The 16489-nt window shown below is 35.5% G+C and overlaps 2 long non-coding RNA genes across 2 annotated transcripts in view; one reads left to right on the top strand and one right to left on the bottom strand.

Annotated features, from left to right (window-relative positions):
* The window catches only part of LOC309616055, an 874860-nt gene that overhangs the window by 292147 nt on the left and 566224 nt on the right, over nucleotides 1–16489 (top strand). The gene's annotated exons all lie outside the window — the stretch shown is intronic.
* Nucleotides 159–8278, bottom strand: LOC309616048. Its single transcript, XR_014237236.1, has 2 exons — nucleotides 7228–8278; nucleotides 159–7197 (listed from the first exon to the last, which is right to left on the bottom strand). It is a non-coding gene; the product is annotated as an uncharacterized lncRNA (long non-coding RNA).

Raw genomic sequence — 16489 nt, 5'->3', positions numbered from 1 at the left:
TATATCTTCTCTGGTAATGGATCTCTTCAAATCTTTTGCCCATTTTTTATTGGGTTGTTTGTTTTCTTAGTGTTGAGTTTTGATAGTTTTTTGTATATTATGGGTATAAGCCATCTGTCAGTTACGTGATTGATAAACATGTTCTCCTACTCTGTGGCTTTCCCTACATTTTCTTCAGAGTCAGAAGTTTTTAATTTTGATGAAGTTCAATTCATCACTGTTCTTCTTTTTCTGGTCCTTGGCGTGGTATCTAAGAAATGATTGCCTCATCCAAGTTACGAACGCTTTTCTCACATATTTTCTTCTAGAAGATTTAGAGTTTTAGGTTTTATATTTACAGTTAACTTGTCTATCAAGTGCAAGGTATTGATAGATATTTTTTTTGGCTAATAGATTTACAATTATTCAAGCCCCATTTATTTAAAGACTGTCTTTTCTCCACCCAGCTGCCTTTGTGCCTTTGTTGAAAATTAGTTGTCCATAAATGTGTAGTCTATATCTGGACAGTTTATTCTGTTCCAATGGTCTGTTTGTATCATTACATGTAGGACCCCCAGCAAGAGTTAAAATAACCCCCTACATAAACCACAGAGACGTTCTTCCTGCTCTGGCAGGTCCAGCTAACTCACTATCCTCCAGGTTTCTTGCACATTCTCTTCCCTATCCCTAGTTCTCTTTTATGTTTCATCACAGATTGTCTCAGAAGTCTGAATTTTTCACCTGGAAATCCTGTTAAAATGTTTTAAATTAGTTGTGCTTGGGTAGGACTCGCAAACTGCATCCCCGAGAACAACACATGTGTATAGCCCTTTACAATACTTAATCTGTCAAATCAGTACTTAAGAACAAAGTTCTTATTCCAGCAGATTTGTTGCAATAAAATCGGTCAGTGGAATACTGGGAAATGTGAGAAAAACATTCCTAACATCGTAGGATAACTGAGATACTTGCCATCAATTTTTTTTTTATCACGTCAGTGATTCCATCTTATGAAAGCATTTATCTGTTTTGCAGTAGATTTTTAATGTGCTAGAATTCCCAACACATATTAGGTGAATTTTAAAATTATATTAAATGGAATTATATTTTATAATAGCTTGAGTAAGAATATTCATATCTGATATGGAGTTAATACCTGAAATATACAAGGAACTCATACAAATCAACAGCAAAAACACACATACCTCAATTAAAACATGGGCAAAGGATCTGAATAGACATGTTTCCAAAGAAGACATACAAATTCCCAGCAGGTACCTAAAAAGGTGCATCGCTAATCATCAGAGAAATGCAAATCAAAACCACAATGAGATATCACCTCACACCTGCTAGGATGTCTATTCTCAAAAAGAATAGAAAACCAGTGCTGGCAAGGATGTGGAGAAAAGGCAACCCTTATGCCCTGCTGGTGGGAATGCAAACTGGTGCAGCCACTATGGAAATCATTATGGAAGTTTCTCAAGAAGTTAAAAACAGAACTACCATATGATCCAGCAATCCCACTCCTGGGTATATGCTGAAGAAAAATGAAATCATTATCTGAAAAGGATATCTATATTCCTGTTGTACACAGAAGTGTTATTCACAATAGCCAAGGTACGGAAATAATAGCCTATGGGTCTGTCAGTGAATGAATGGATCAAGAAAATGTATACATATGTTCCATTGTATATAGTTCATTGTGTATATATATATGGAATGGCCTATATTCAATGGAATATTATTCAATCTTTTAAAAGAAGGAAATCCTGTCATTTGCGACAACATGAATGAAACCAGAGGGCATTATGCTGAGTGAAATAAGTCAGATGGAGAAAAATAAATACTGGATGGTGTCACTTATATATGCAATCTTAAAAAAAAAAGGTTGAACTCATAGGAAGGGCAAAGTAGAAAAATGGTTGCCTGGGTGTGGGAGAAATAGGGAGAGGTTGGTAAAAGGGTACAAACTTTCAGCTCTAAGATGAATAAAGTCCGAGTGAATGTATAACATGGTGACTATAGTTAATAACACTGTATTTGATAATTGAAATTTGCCAAGAGAGAAGGAATTAAATGTTCACACCAAACAAACCAACAAAAGAGGTAAATATGTGAGGTGATAGATGTGCTAATTAATTCAGTGGAGAGGCGTCCTTTCACAAGGTATACGTATAACAGATCATCACACTCTACACTTTAAATATCTTACAACTTTATTTGTCATTTATACCTCAATAAAACAGAAAAGAAATAAAAGGCAAAGCTATCTTTTGGATTACAGAAAGAAAGAGTACCAGTCCTATTCAAACCATTAAAGACAATTAAAAATATGGCTATGATTAAGTGAAAGAAAATCGAAATCAGTTCTTAATGATTCTGAAAGCATGTGACTAACAGCACTAAGATAGCAGTAAGCCTGTGAACCCTTGGAGAGGGGAAGTAATTTACTCCAGACAAATGAGCTCATCCTCACGGGCTGCTTTGCAAGGAGCTCTGGGACCAGTCCTGCCTCTCTTGCTGTACAAACCTGGTGCAAGTTTCCAGACCTGCTGAAGGTGTCACCTCCTCCTTGTGGCTGGCTTTTCCCCCTTGTTCTGTGGGTAACTGTGAGGTAGTCTTGGCACCAAGCCAGGCATTCTGCATCCCAAGTGAAAACCACACAATAAAAACACCCTCTTCTCGTGAAGATAGTTTGAAAGCTTGTGTGAGGCCTCAACACGTTTCTTGATGAATTCTCTGTGGATTCAACTTTGCTTCTTGCTGAGAAGTGTTCACTGACATGGCCTTCTGGTGTTGAAATATTTGTATTTAATTTACCTTAGCATATGGCGCAGAGACACACTAACCCTGATTTGACTCATTTAAGAATTAATATTATTTATACTTGCTTGCTTATAGGTAGAGTTTCTATGTTCATACAGGCAGCATCTTTCCAAGACATCAGTCTAACAAGTAACCCAGCCATGAAGTTATTCTCAAAGGTTAAGTATTTGTTAAAAAAATATATGTCAGGAGCTGGAAAGACACGGACATTGTAGTAACCATATCTTATTAGGCTTTTGCTATATGAAACACATCGTGTGGCTGGGGTCAGGTCCTGTTTAAATGCACGTGGGATATTTGCCCTTGCTTACACAGCCATACGTGGCCCAGGGAATCATTTTCATGTCCACTGTAATGTAATACAAGGATGCAAATGAGAATTTCTATTACATAGAAATAAAGTACTCTCCCTATACCTCTTTAACTCTCCAACATTTCGTATGTCATCAAATATTCCTGGCAAAAATGTATGTTAGAAAAATGTAGATTAGAAACGTATATTTGTGCATAGCAGGTTCATGGAAAAATACAGCCACATTTTTGGTGGCTGTAATGGAGAATTCGGGAAGTCTTTCCCTGTGACTGAAGGATGACGGAAGAAATGAAGGGTTTTCCTATTTACTACAACTTGCTCCTGGCTTTGAAGAATACTTTGCTCCAAATCTGTGGCTCTGTGTGCCTCCTTAGCCTGGTGGGCTCTTAGCTATGTTCTGACTTCAATTACTTACTCTGAAGCTTAAAATGACACTGCAAACTTTTTTTCAGCTAGGGAGACTGTAGGAAGGGAAGAGAAAGCAAAATCTATAGACTTTCTCGTTCTTTCATTTTTTTTCTCTTCTGGATATGTCTTTCTTCCTGCAGATTTTTTTTCTGTTGCAGTTTGTGTCAAGGGAAAGGAGAGTTTCTGACTTCTTGGAGATTTTCACTTCTTATCACTTTTCAGAGGAAACCCCCTGCAGTACTTCCCGTCATCAATTATCCGTCTCCCCCCACTTTGCCCACAGCTCCACTGCTAGGAAACTTCCTGTGTCATATGTCTTCCGGCCTGCCCTGTGGTTAAGATGTCAGGCCTGTTTGCAGGATGACACAGAAGGATGAACGGCACGGAAAAGGAGCCCACAAGCACGGCAGACATATGTTCGATGTGTACTTGAAGGTAATGTGATGAAGATCACATTTTGCATCAAGGGAAAGAAGGATACGTTGGTTAACAGATGGTACTGGGCCAATTGGCTAACCATGTGGAAAAGGAAATAAAGTTAAACCCCTACCTCACAACATGCATCGTAATAAAATCCAGATGAATTAAACCACAGAACTACTGAAATAAAACAGAAGTGAATATATACTGTTGGCATAAAGGAAGCCTATGGAAGCACACATGCAAAGACAGAAAGTAAGGGAAAGAGCAATAAATCTGACCACATAGCATGAATTTTCTCCATGGTAAAGAAGCTAAACTACAGACAAACACATAATTTGTAATATATAGCTGGAACATTAATATTTAATTTATAAGTATCTCCTAATATTAACTAATGGAATACATCATTAGAAAATCGAGCCTAAGAAAGTGTAGGCGAATAAACAACAAATACAAGTTAATGCAACAGTCAAATTTTATCTTACCTATAAGATGGGAACTTAAAATGCATTATTCAGTATTTACAAGGCTGGGGGAAAATACAGCCTCTCATATATACCTTAAGGTTTAAATTGGTTCTTCATGGTGAGCAATTGGAAAAATGTATCAAAAGCCTTAAAAATATGTACATTTTTCTGCCAAATTCCATTTTTAATATTTAAGGAAAATTTAAAATCAATATGTTATTTAAAATATTCAAGCATTGAAAACAATTTACATATTAAATTATAAAGGTTTGCCTAAATAAATTATAGCACAAAAAAGGGGATGCTATATATCCATTTTAAAGTTTTTGTAGGATATTATTTAAAACCATGGGTAAACAATTACTACTTAGTTATTAAGTATGAATTAATGGCATACATGAAATTTTAAAAAAACAGTATATAAAGTCTGACAACTTAAAATGTATATATTTATACATTTTAACTAACTGATGAGGTTTATATTTTTTTAAATGCACTTTTTAAATCAAATAATAATGTTTAAAAAGTGTAATCGCTATTTGTACATATCACACAATGTTATAATAGGTTTCTTTAAAATCAAACGAATTGACAAATGTCCCTTTCATAAACTTTTTTTGATTATTGCTGGCAGGTAATTAGGTGATTAGAAAAGGATAAGCAGATACACTGGGGAAAATATGGGAAAATTTTGCTTTTCAAACTTATTTTTCCTGCCAGTTTTATTGAAATATAATTGACAAACATACTGTATACATTTAAGGTGTACAGCATAATTCAAACTTTTATTCCTTGGTTGAAATAAACCATGTTTATTCCATGCTTCTACCTTTCCATGAAATTCCACCAACCACTGAGACCTGTTCACAAATTTTGCAATAATTATCCCTTCTTTTCATTTTCTCTGATTTTAATTCATGAATGTATTTTTTACGTGACTTCCTCAATTTCCTGGTACGTAAAATGGGAATAGTATTCCCAAGTTTTAGGATTGTTTGAAGAGCAGATATAATGCAAATACAAACCCTTGTGCGTGTTGAGGTGAGTTGATCTTTGAAATTCAAAGTCTTGGAAATCTGCTGGAATTCTGGCAAGGGTCAGGGGACTTGATGTTTAACCAGTTTCCCAGGCCTGCAGATCCACAGGTTCCTGCATGGGCTTTCCTGTTCCAAAACTCATTATCCAATGCATTACCATTGATTTTCCTCTACAAGGCAATTTATCCCAGCCATCTTTGATGCAGTGAATAATTATCTAAAAGTGGGGAGACTGAGAAGTTATGAGAACTGTTTTGAGTCACCCTATTCTTTCTGTAAGAATGTGTTCCTCTTTCTAGCTGCTTCCCTTTAAGCTCAGTACATAACAATTACCACTGTATCTAAAACCTCATTAATTTGCTGTCCTAAATGATCATCTCTTTCAACTGTTAGCAACTGGGGGAACCAATCAGAGCCTTTGGAAGTTTGGTCTTTCTCTTCTTTCATCCCACTAGTCTCTGTGAAGTATAGAGTGATTGCAAAGATTTATTTTTCCCCTAAGATCGATTGGCTTGTTTGTCAAAACATATTACTTTTCTCCATTTTACTGGAGAAATTAAAAATTAATATTGCACCTAATACATAATATCTGCTAATTATTGTGCATAAAATTGCTAAATAAAAGTTTGCTGTTTTACTGTTGTTTTCTTAAATGATCTTCATTTGTCAGCTATTACCCCAGAAGACCAAATGCAGAGATTCTCAAGGAAACTACTTTTTCTTGTATGAGCAGTGGTCGTTGTCCTAAAGACATGTCCTTTTTGATAAGGCAGGGGTGTGAATACACATGTTGTGCTTCTGTATGTGGTAGACACCGATCCTTACAGGTTTGCTACAGGAAAAATCTTTACAGGGTTTTCTGTATTCTCAAAATGTAAAAACAGAAAAGCACAAGGGATGAAATGAAAGTAGAAAGTTGCAGTCATGGAAACCTTCAAATTCCACCTCAAATAGAAAACGAGAGAGTCCTTTGGCCATTTTGGAGTAAGACTGTCTACTTTATTCAGTATCACAGAATTTAAAAAATTGAAGAAGATATGATTTGAGGACTATAATTAAATTTCCTTTCTATGTAACATATTTAGAATGCAGAACTGGATCTCCAAGTTCATCATCAGACCACCTTCACAGCCTTTAAAAGGGCCACAGGTAATCTTGCCAAGGCAGAGAAATATCTGCCTTATTCATATTTCAGAAGATAAGGCTATTCTACCTTACTTAGTAAGGTATTTATATCTTTGCTGCACTAGAAATCATGCCCTAAGCTTATCTGAATCTCCCTTGCTGCACTTCAATAGATTGATAACTAGTTCTATTTAGTTTGAGATTTATGCGTATTCCATTTGATTCAAGGAAGTTAAAAGTGTTTATGACTATTTATCACATCCTAAGAACCTCCTGGTATGCAGGATTTGGAATCAAAATACATAAATTCATGCCCCATCTTCATCATGCATTCACTGTATCACATTCAGCAAGTTATATCTCCTCTCTAAGCCTTAATTTCTTCCTCTGCAACAGTAGAACTTATTTTCTGAAGTTGTGAGAAATCAAATAGGATAATTCATACAAAGGACTTTGTAAATTAAAACACGATGCCACCTAAATATTGGCCACTTTTAATACAGTAAACATGTTCAGTCAACATGATGTCTTGGATCATTCTTTTTAATAATTAAAAAAACAACAACATTGCACCAGATTGGTTTGTCATGCCAGACTTTGTTTCTGAAATGTTAAAAACCTGCCAATTTATATCAGCAATGTTATAAACCTGCCAATTTATATCAGCGATATATTGTCCTGATCTCAAAATATAGGATCAGTTTTTAACTTCCTCTTTCTGTATTAGCTTGTATGTCTATAATGACTAAATCTGTTCACCTCTCCTTAAAATGTCTCTCCCATCCATCCCCCCTCTCCAGCCCTGTATGTTTCCTGTATCTTCAACTTTGGCCAAGGAGAAACAGATGTGTCAGACAGACTTATGTTTGAATTCTCCATCTGCTGGTTCCTATTTGTGTGACCTTGGTTATACTGTATAATCTTAAACTTCAACGTTCTCACTTATAAAGTGGGGATAAAACAAACTTGTCACAGTGATTAAATTTAATGAAACTTTCATTATAAACTTTCTGTGTTCAAAATTTTCCATTTTTCACTAAATAAAGTTTAAACTTCTCAGACAGACTTTTGAGACCAGTCTCCTGCTCCCCATCGAACTTTTATCTCTTAATTCTTCTCTTATCTTTATCATCCTCCATGAGATTTTGCTGCCTTGACGTTAGAGGCACAATACTTACATCCTAACAATACCTCTTAAAATAAGGTAATTAAACCTTTGATTCCCTTGTTTTGATATGGATTAAGGAAGGTTTTCTGCATGTATCACAGAATTAATTTTTAGGGAAAATGTGCTAATCTATATCACTGAATATTGGAAGATGCCAAAACTACTTATTTGCATTACTAATTGGCATACCCTTTGGCTCATAATGCGACTGGCTGAAATAAATTTTTCACCATACCTCTTCTGTCTCTCTAAATGAGAGTGACTGACTACAAGCGGAGAGATGGAATCTTTTTCATCCACCGTTCTTTTCTACCAATGAGCTGCAGAATCAAACTAAAATGTATAATATTCATTCACCCATCAGATTTATTCACATAAAGGTTGGGGACCAGATGATGACATAACCTTATTTTTTACAGTCTGCTGAAGCTCTCAGGCTTTAAACATCTAAAATGTTTATATTTGGCAAGCATTTCTCATGACCAATCATACACAACTATAAAAATATATGAGGAACAGTGTGAAAAGAATTGTTTCTTTTCTATCAAACATGCCTATTTCATACTGTACATTGCACAGTGCCTAGCAAATAACTCTGAATACATGCTCCTTAATGACTGAATTAAACATATTGTATATTTTTTCTAAATGCATTTCTGCCTAATTAATCACACTTAAATGATCAGTATTTGGATAATAGGCTTTAATTTTAAGGAAAGAGCTAGAACTCTGAGCAATCAGATAAGGCTAGGGAACGGGCACTGGGGGTGGTGGTGGGGATGAAGAATGTTTCTGGTATGGCTCCAGCCCAGAGAAACGTCAAGGTCTAAGAAGAGTTTGACTGTGGAACTAGGGGTACTTCATTGCAGACCTGCATCCATTTATCCAAAGTCAGAGCAAGGACATGAAACAGATCATGGGAGGTTCAGAATGAGTTCATTTACCACCTGTCAAGAGCAAGACAGGTAACCAGGTCAGAAACCAGGCAGCCAGAGATGAAAATAGATGAGATGTTAAGAAATATAGGCACAGATGGGAAGTTGATGTCAGGAGCCGAAGAGACCGGACAAAACACCTTGGTGGGTAGAACATTATCACTGCACACAGCGATTGCCTACAGAGAATGCACAGTGAATGCTAGGGAATCAACAAATAAATTAATAGGACAAATATAAAAGCATTACCGTATAGAGGATCTGTTAAAATTAGCTTTAGAACTGGTTCTTTAAGGCTGGAGCCCAACAGAAGAAAATTTACAGAAAAATTCTAATTTAATGTAAGACGATTTTAAGGTTCTATGTGGCTAGCTTGAGTCTTTTATGTGAAACCCTTCGTGGAGCCACTCACTGAAGTGAAGAGGGTGTGAATAGGTAAAAGTGGCAGCTAAAAGTGAGAACATAACCACATTTGTCAGTTTTGTATGGATTTGAATAGCCAAAAATGACCGGAGCTAAGAAAATTAGATCCCAAAATCAAAATCAGCTTTCTAGTTCCACCTAGGGACTAGCCCTGTTTTCAAGAGTCAGTCTTTCCAAGTGAAATGTTTAATCAATTTAATTATATCGAGAAAGCTGAATTGTTGCTGTTTCTTTTATTTCCCTTTATTTTTTCAAATGCTTTTAGCAGATTGCTTGTTCTTCAACCATGAATAAAAACAGCAAGAACATTCTCAAAAAAAGCATATTCCTTCTCAGCAATAAGCCCGGTTCCTTTGATGAGCAAAAGAAATACTGGTCTGTCTTAATGGATTGTTGGCTTTTCATAGAGTAAGGTTATGAATTTAAATTACAAAGAGGGACAACTGGAGAATCCTGGTGTAAACAAGGTGGTGGAACAGTGACCATTGCCAAGGCTGATATTATTTAGGGGTTTTATAAATGATTCAGAAAGATGGCACAAATTGAAATCTCCTTTGCAGATGACTTTCAGTTTTTGGGAGTAAGGAAAGGCCAAGATAATAGAGGTAAATATCTTGTTTTTTTCTAGCTGTTTTGTATTCCAGCTGTTACTTTTGAATGCGCCATTATCAACTTACTGATATACTTTACTATATAGCATTGTGTCTACCTTTCAAAACTTGTGAATGTGAGTTCTTATTTACAGATTCAAAAAACCAACATCAGAATATGGTAGATGTCTCAAGATCATCTGAATAAATGTTCTGGCCCTCCCAATGTGATTTTGAGAATCATATCGCTTTTTGAGAGGCAAAGAGAAAAGACTGAAATTTGGAGATGATGTTAACAATCCTAAAATGCTTTTATAGGCAGGACTATTATCATATATTTTTAATTAGAGGCATATTTAATATAAAACAAGAAATGCATGGTGGTGCCTTAGTTGGGGTAAGAAAAAAAAATGCCCTATTCCCTTGGTGCTGAAATTAACTGATTTTCAATACCTTATGCAAATCATTTAATCTGTTTGTATAAAATTTCATGTTTCTTTTAATTAAAAAATACTAATGATTTAAAATAGCACCCATAATAATTGAAAGTCAAACTAATTTTCAAATTATACCTCCTCTCTTCTGGTAAGGAAATGGAATCAAGAGTATGTGTCAGAAGGAACTTTGCTGATGACAATATGATAAATATCACTCTATTAGTATTTCTTTGTAGCTAGATATTTTTGACAATTCTATTGTATTTTGGCTCGTGAGTTATGTGAGGTTTATGTTATCTGAATTTTGTCCTTTCCTTACAATATATCTAAATTTTTAAGAATATATAAAGTAATAATTAAAAATCCTCAAAGTAACCAAAAAAAGATTGTACTGTGATATTTGGCTGGGTTGACTTAATCAAATTATTTATATAATTATATAATTCATCCCCCTTAAATTATAATTTTGGTAAAACATGTATTCCTTTTGAAAAGAAATTATCCTATATATTTTACATATTTTTGGCTAACTCAATCTTTGATTTAGGAATAATCAAAGTTCATAAACTGTGTCTACATGTACAAAATCACTCTGTCAAAAAACAGCTTTTAATCAGCTCTGCACAAAGGCCTGGGGATATTTGCAAAAATTTGAGAATAAAAATTGGGGAGTAGGCAAAGGTTCTTGAAGCCCATAATGTGCAGTTTTCCAGTTCTCCACAATGAACCTCCTATAACCCACAAGTCAAGGGTAGAGGGTAGACTAAGCAAGCAGGGTAAAGAGTCTCCACACCTTTTCTTTGTATAAAATAATTTGCATTGTTTAGAGTATCCACACCAGCCTTCTTAGAAACTTTATTATGCAGTTTAACAATGAGAACAAATTGACAATCAACTCTATCACACTCATATTGTACATGAGAATCTAAGGTCCTGAAAAGTTATATGGTTTTTGTAAAGTCACACTTGTTGTTGATGGAAAAACTAGGATTAGAATCTGTTTCTTTTTTACAATATCCCATGATTAAAAAGAAGACTTGCAATAAAAATGGCTGCAATAGTCAGACTTTCTACAATGTGGGTGGTAAATTTAGAGAACTAACCTAAAGGATACATTTCAACAAATCAATTAAAAAAAAAAAAGTCTAGCCTATGATCAATTGAATAAAGCTTATATTTTTTCTAAAGACAAAATTACTTTTAAGAGGGCTTCCCTGGTGGCGCAGTGGTTGAGAGTCTGCCTGCCAATGCAGGGGACACGGGTTCGAGCCCTGGGCTGGGAAGATCCCACATGCCGCGGAGCAACTAGGCCCGTGAGCCACAACTACTGAGCCTGCGCGTCTGGAGCCTGTGCTCTGCAACAAGAGAGGCCGTGACGGTGAGAGGCCCACGCACCGCGATGAAGAGTGGCCCCCGCTTGCCGCAACTAGAAAAAGCCCTTGCACAGAAACGAAGACCCAACACAGCCATAAATAAATAAAAATTAAAAAAAAAAAACAAAACAGAAAAACACATATGGGCCCTCTGCAAAGACTTGAAGATTAAAAAAAAAAATTACTTTTAAGTATTTCTGACTAGGCTCTAGTTAACCATGTTAACTAACAGTTAACCATGATGAGCTCCTGCACAGCACTATGGGTAAATGCAATGCTCCCAGGGAAATGAACTTCTGTTTCCTGGCTATGCGGGGCCTCACTGTGTACTAAACAGTGCGTGGAGTGGTGATGCCTGCACACTTTATCACAATCGATCTTGACATGTCAGGTAGCTGCTGGCAGCTCGTGACACATTGGAAAAGTTCAACGATTCAAGTACAAAGACGAGAGAAAAGAAGTCAACAAAAGCCCCTGAAACTTGCACTTGCTTTTCCTGACCAGTACATTTTGGTTCCAGAAACAGTATGTGACACATAATTATCCTTGTCAACATAGATTCATCAAATGCAAGGAATATATATGGGGGACAATGGAGATACTTCTTTTCTGCCAATCCACCTGGTATCGATTTGCCAGGAGAAAATATTTATAATTATGTGTGTAAATATAAGATATATGCATATATATTCATAATGCACATATAATATAAATTTATTTATATATACATATATATGAGTATATAAATATTATAGATATATATATATTTAAACACATACATATATGCATCTAATACTCCGCAAGTCCCTGGACCTATGATTCTTCAGAATAATATCATCACAGAGGAAAATTGCTCATCCAGATCTAATGATGCTTGACAGTGGGACGCAAGTGTTGGCTGCATTCACCGTGACATTGCATTGACCTAATAGCTTGCTTTGCTGCAGTTTTCTGCTTTCTGTTGCTGTTTAAATGAAAATAAATTTCAATATTTCGCTTGCTTGAAAAATCTGGTATCACATTCCAGACTGTTAGTAGCTTTTCCACATTATATATTATTGGGCTATCACTTCACCAAATCTGGCGCACTGTGGTTATTTTTAGCATTCTGTGCTTCTTCCCAGACTTCTTTTGGTGGCATTGCTGTTACAGACCCATTAGAGGGAACAGAACTGCTGTAACTGCACAATGTCAGTGACGTATATTAGGAATCAGATTGCTAAAAGCATACATATTTAATGAAGCAAAGCTAAATACAAGGTTATAACGTTTAACAGCCCTAAAAGGCAAAAATATATACTACAAATCATCTCCATGTCATTGAATGCTAGACCCAAGATTAGGGAAAAAAAAATTCTTTGTGGGAATTAAGTGTCTGTGACATTTTTCTGCCAATATAACAAATAAAATTAGTTTTTTCATGTTATTAAATTATTAATGCATGGCAGCATTATAAATATTTGTAGCAATTATAATTAATTTTATGTTTCAGTGTATGATGTAAGTAAATTATTTCTAAGGACAAAGCATAGTGTATATAAAACCCTCTGTAAAATAGCATTTATAATATTGGTATATCTGTGGTTTTTTTTGTTTGTTTACAATTTTGCATCTCTGAATCACTGAAAATTTGAAATCATGAAGCCAAGAAAGCAACATGCTTTGTATTTGTTCACATTATCCTTTTTTCATTAAAAAATTGCATATGAGAGGTAAACAGACCTGTTAAATGTGTAAACCAGTGAAACTAAATGATGTGCCTTTTTAAAAATTGTGCTGATTTTATTTAACATTAAATATATGTGTTGATTTTAAATAAACAGCGTTGCATTTGGCAACTTGTATTATTTTATCTACAATTGGAACTTATTTCTAATTATTTCAAATTTGGCAGTAGTTTTTATGTCATACCCTTAAATATGACTTAAAAAAATTCTGACGTCATCCTGATGACTGATGAACCAGGACTGGCATTTCTGGTTAGCAAACCTTAAGCAAGCTTTATGCAAAAAGGCTTTTGGGAATCCAGAATTTACCTGTGCATCCAGCATGTGGAGAAAATTTGGGATAGCATACCTAGTGTCTAGAAGAGTTTCTTTCCTCCAAGTAAGTTCCAGACAGTTCAGCGTGGACTGTGGACCCGTCATGGCATGACCAACAGGCACTGCTCACCATCTCTGACCTGGGTCTCATTAACCATTCCTGATATGGCCATCACCGACCATCTCTGTCCAGAGATTGCAGACTATCCCTGTCACGGCCATTGCTGACTTTCCCTGACATGGGCATCGCTAACCGCCCTTAACAAGACCATCACTGACCATCTGTAAAATCCCATCACTGACCACCCCTGACCTGGGCACCTATTGCTGACCATCCCTTTTATGGGTGTCAGTGACCATAGCAACCCTTTGTAATAGGGAAACAGACTCAGAAGGTTAAATTTCTCATAGTCTGACAGCTAATAAGTAACAAAACAAACATTTAAGACTAATTCAATTTTTTTAATTAAGAAGTTTGGAGGTGGGATAGGGAGGGTGGGAGGGAGACACAAGAGGGAGGAGATATGGGGATAGATGTATATGTATAGCTGATTCACTTTGTTATACAGCAGAAACTAACACACCATTGTAAAGCAATTATACTCCAATAAAGATGTTAAAAAAAAAAAGTTTGGAATTCTTAAGTACAGTAAAATTAGTTTAGTCTAAAGTACACAGTGATAAATAGACAAGTACCGAAAGCATACATCTATCAAAGGTCTGAGGTATTTAACTGTGAATGAAGATTCTTTTAAGACATACTACGCAAATCAACATTCACATAATTTCCTTATGTTGACATTAATGCTGATACTTTTTCTGTTTCATAACCAAAGTGTTATTGCATACCCTTGATTATAATTTTCAGAGTAAAATCTGACCTTGCATAAATAACATTCTTAGGACAAACCACATGACTATTTCAGTAGAGAAACTGATTTCCTTCTCGCAAGTGTTTGAGATAAATGGAGGAAATCGAGCATCCGCAGAGATCATTTGTTTAAAGAAGAAATTTTTAATAAAAATAATTTGTCTTCGTAATTTATTTCAATTTCCAGTGTATATATTTTTAAAGCAAGGATAGTTAACCCTTACATTGTGATAAGATCAACGTTCAATTAATAATTTTCTTCTTCAAAGCCTTGAAAGCCAGAAAATTTTGTTTTCTATCTTTTACATTTTACATTTTACCATTTTTCACTTAGATTACATCCACAGGCAAGGAAGATTTAGGAGTTCCAAAAAAAAAAAAAATGAAATGCCAAAAAATGGGTTATCAAATGATTACGATGTAGCAAATGATCTCGAAAGTCATTTGTAGTTGCGTAAAATAGCAGAATAAGAAGCATTATAAATTATACTGTTAGAATTGGAAAAATGGAAACCAAATGTAATTGTATGTGGCTGTCTGTTCATACATTCCCATATGTAGGTGTGTCCAACTTTGCTACTTTATTTATTTTTGCTACTGCTCTCTAGTTAGCCAGTCACTAACAAAAGTTGTCATCATTTCCTTAAAGTCCTTCCCTCTCCTGCTCTGGCCTAAAAAATGAGTTTAAAACAGTTACTCACAGAATTAGATGGGGACCAGTCTTCCTAAACAAATGGTTTAGCTTTGAAATCACATTACAGAGAACACTGTATTAAATTATGGGAACACATTTTCCCCAATGATTTTTCCAGTACCATGTCTGCAACCTTTATTCTTCAAAACAACCAGAGAGTAATTGTAGTTATAGAACAACTGAACTGTTTACTGCAGTTGAGAATGCATAACATATATTCTAGGATGTACTCGATGTCTAAAAATCAAGTTCATCCATTTCCATTTTGAATAAGAACTTTCACGTGTACAGGGGCCAGAACCTGATACATGGCAAAGTCTCGGTCCAAATTCACTCCTTTCTTTTCTCATCAATTCCTTCTCTTAATTTCCATCATCTTTTTACAGTATCATTTCTTCCTGGAGACCCACACACAGACTGGCTTCTACATTTTTCAAAAAACTAAAACAGGCGAGAAAGATGGGAATTTTATAGAGGGATCTCATTCTTAAAGTAGAGAAAGTAAATAAAGCCAGGAAAACAGTAAAACATTATAGTCTGTTCTTCTCCTTGATCTGATCAGTTCCAAGCACGGAAGTAGTTTTCCCTTCCAAGTTTCTGACATGGCAGACATTAAAAGCCCTTTCCTATATTCAAACCACTAGAAAGAAGGTGGTAACTGACACATGAGTTCACTCAGTTAGTAATATTTTTGCAAATAAATTACCTAAATTAAGTAATATTTGAAAACTCAATGTGATTGAGAAAAAGTTCTCTCACTTTATTTCCATACATCCAAGAGTTCAGTATTTATTTGTAAAACTACTTATAAAGAGCTTAATATGAACCAATGCCCTATAGTATCTATCTGTTCTGAACATGTGGATTGATCAGTGAGCAGAGCAAAGTGGTTTCCCACCTAGAGTTCACCTTCCAGAAAGGGAAGCCAGGCAATAACATGCACATACAATATAGAAAGTGATGTTACTGTTACGGAAAAAAGAAATGAAGTAAAGTGAGGGAGGAGAATGGGAACTGTAGAGGTTGGGGTGGTAGAGATATATTAGTTGGGATGGTGAGGAAGGGTCTCCATGATAAAGAGACAGTTGAGTAGAGACTAGGGAAAGGAGAAAATTAGCCATGTGGGCATCTGGTGGGAAAGTCAGCAGGAAGACCAAACATCGTCCCAACAAGGATTAGGCTGGTGTGGTCAACGGACTGCAAGGAGGCCACTGTGGCTGAAGCCAACTGAACATGGAAGAAGCTAGAAAAAGAGGTCGGAATCTTAGTCATTAAAAAGAAAGAAATATAGCCATTTGCAGCAACATGGATGGACCTGGAGATTATCATACTAAGTGAAGTAGGTCAGACAGAGAAAGAGAAATATAATACAATATCG

The sequence above is a fragment of the Balaenoptera borealis genome (assembly GCF_965194805.1).
Source record: "Balaenoptera borealis genome assembly, chromosome: 18".
Classification (NCBI taxonomy): domain Eukaryota; kingdom Metazoa; phylum Chordata; class Mammalia; order Artiodactyla; family Balaenopteridae; genus Balaenoptera; species Balaenoptera borealis.
The sequence above is the reverse complement of the archived record's forward strand: the minus strand, read 5'-3'. Positions and strand labels throughout refer to the sequence as shown.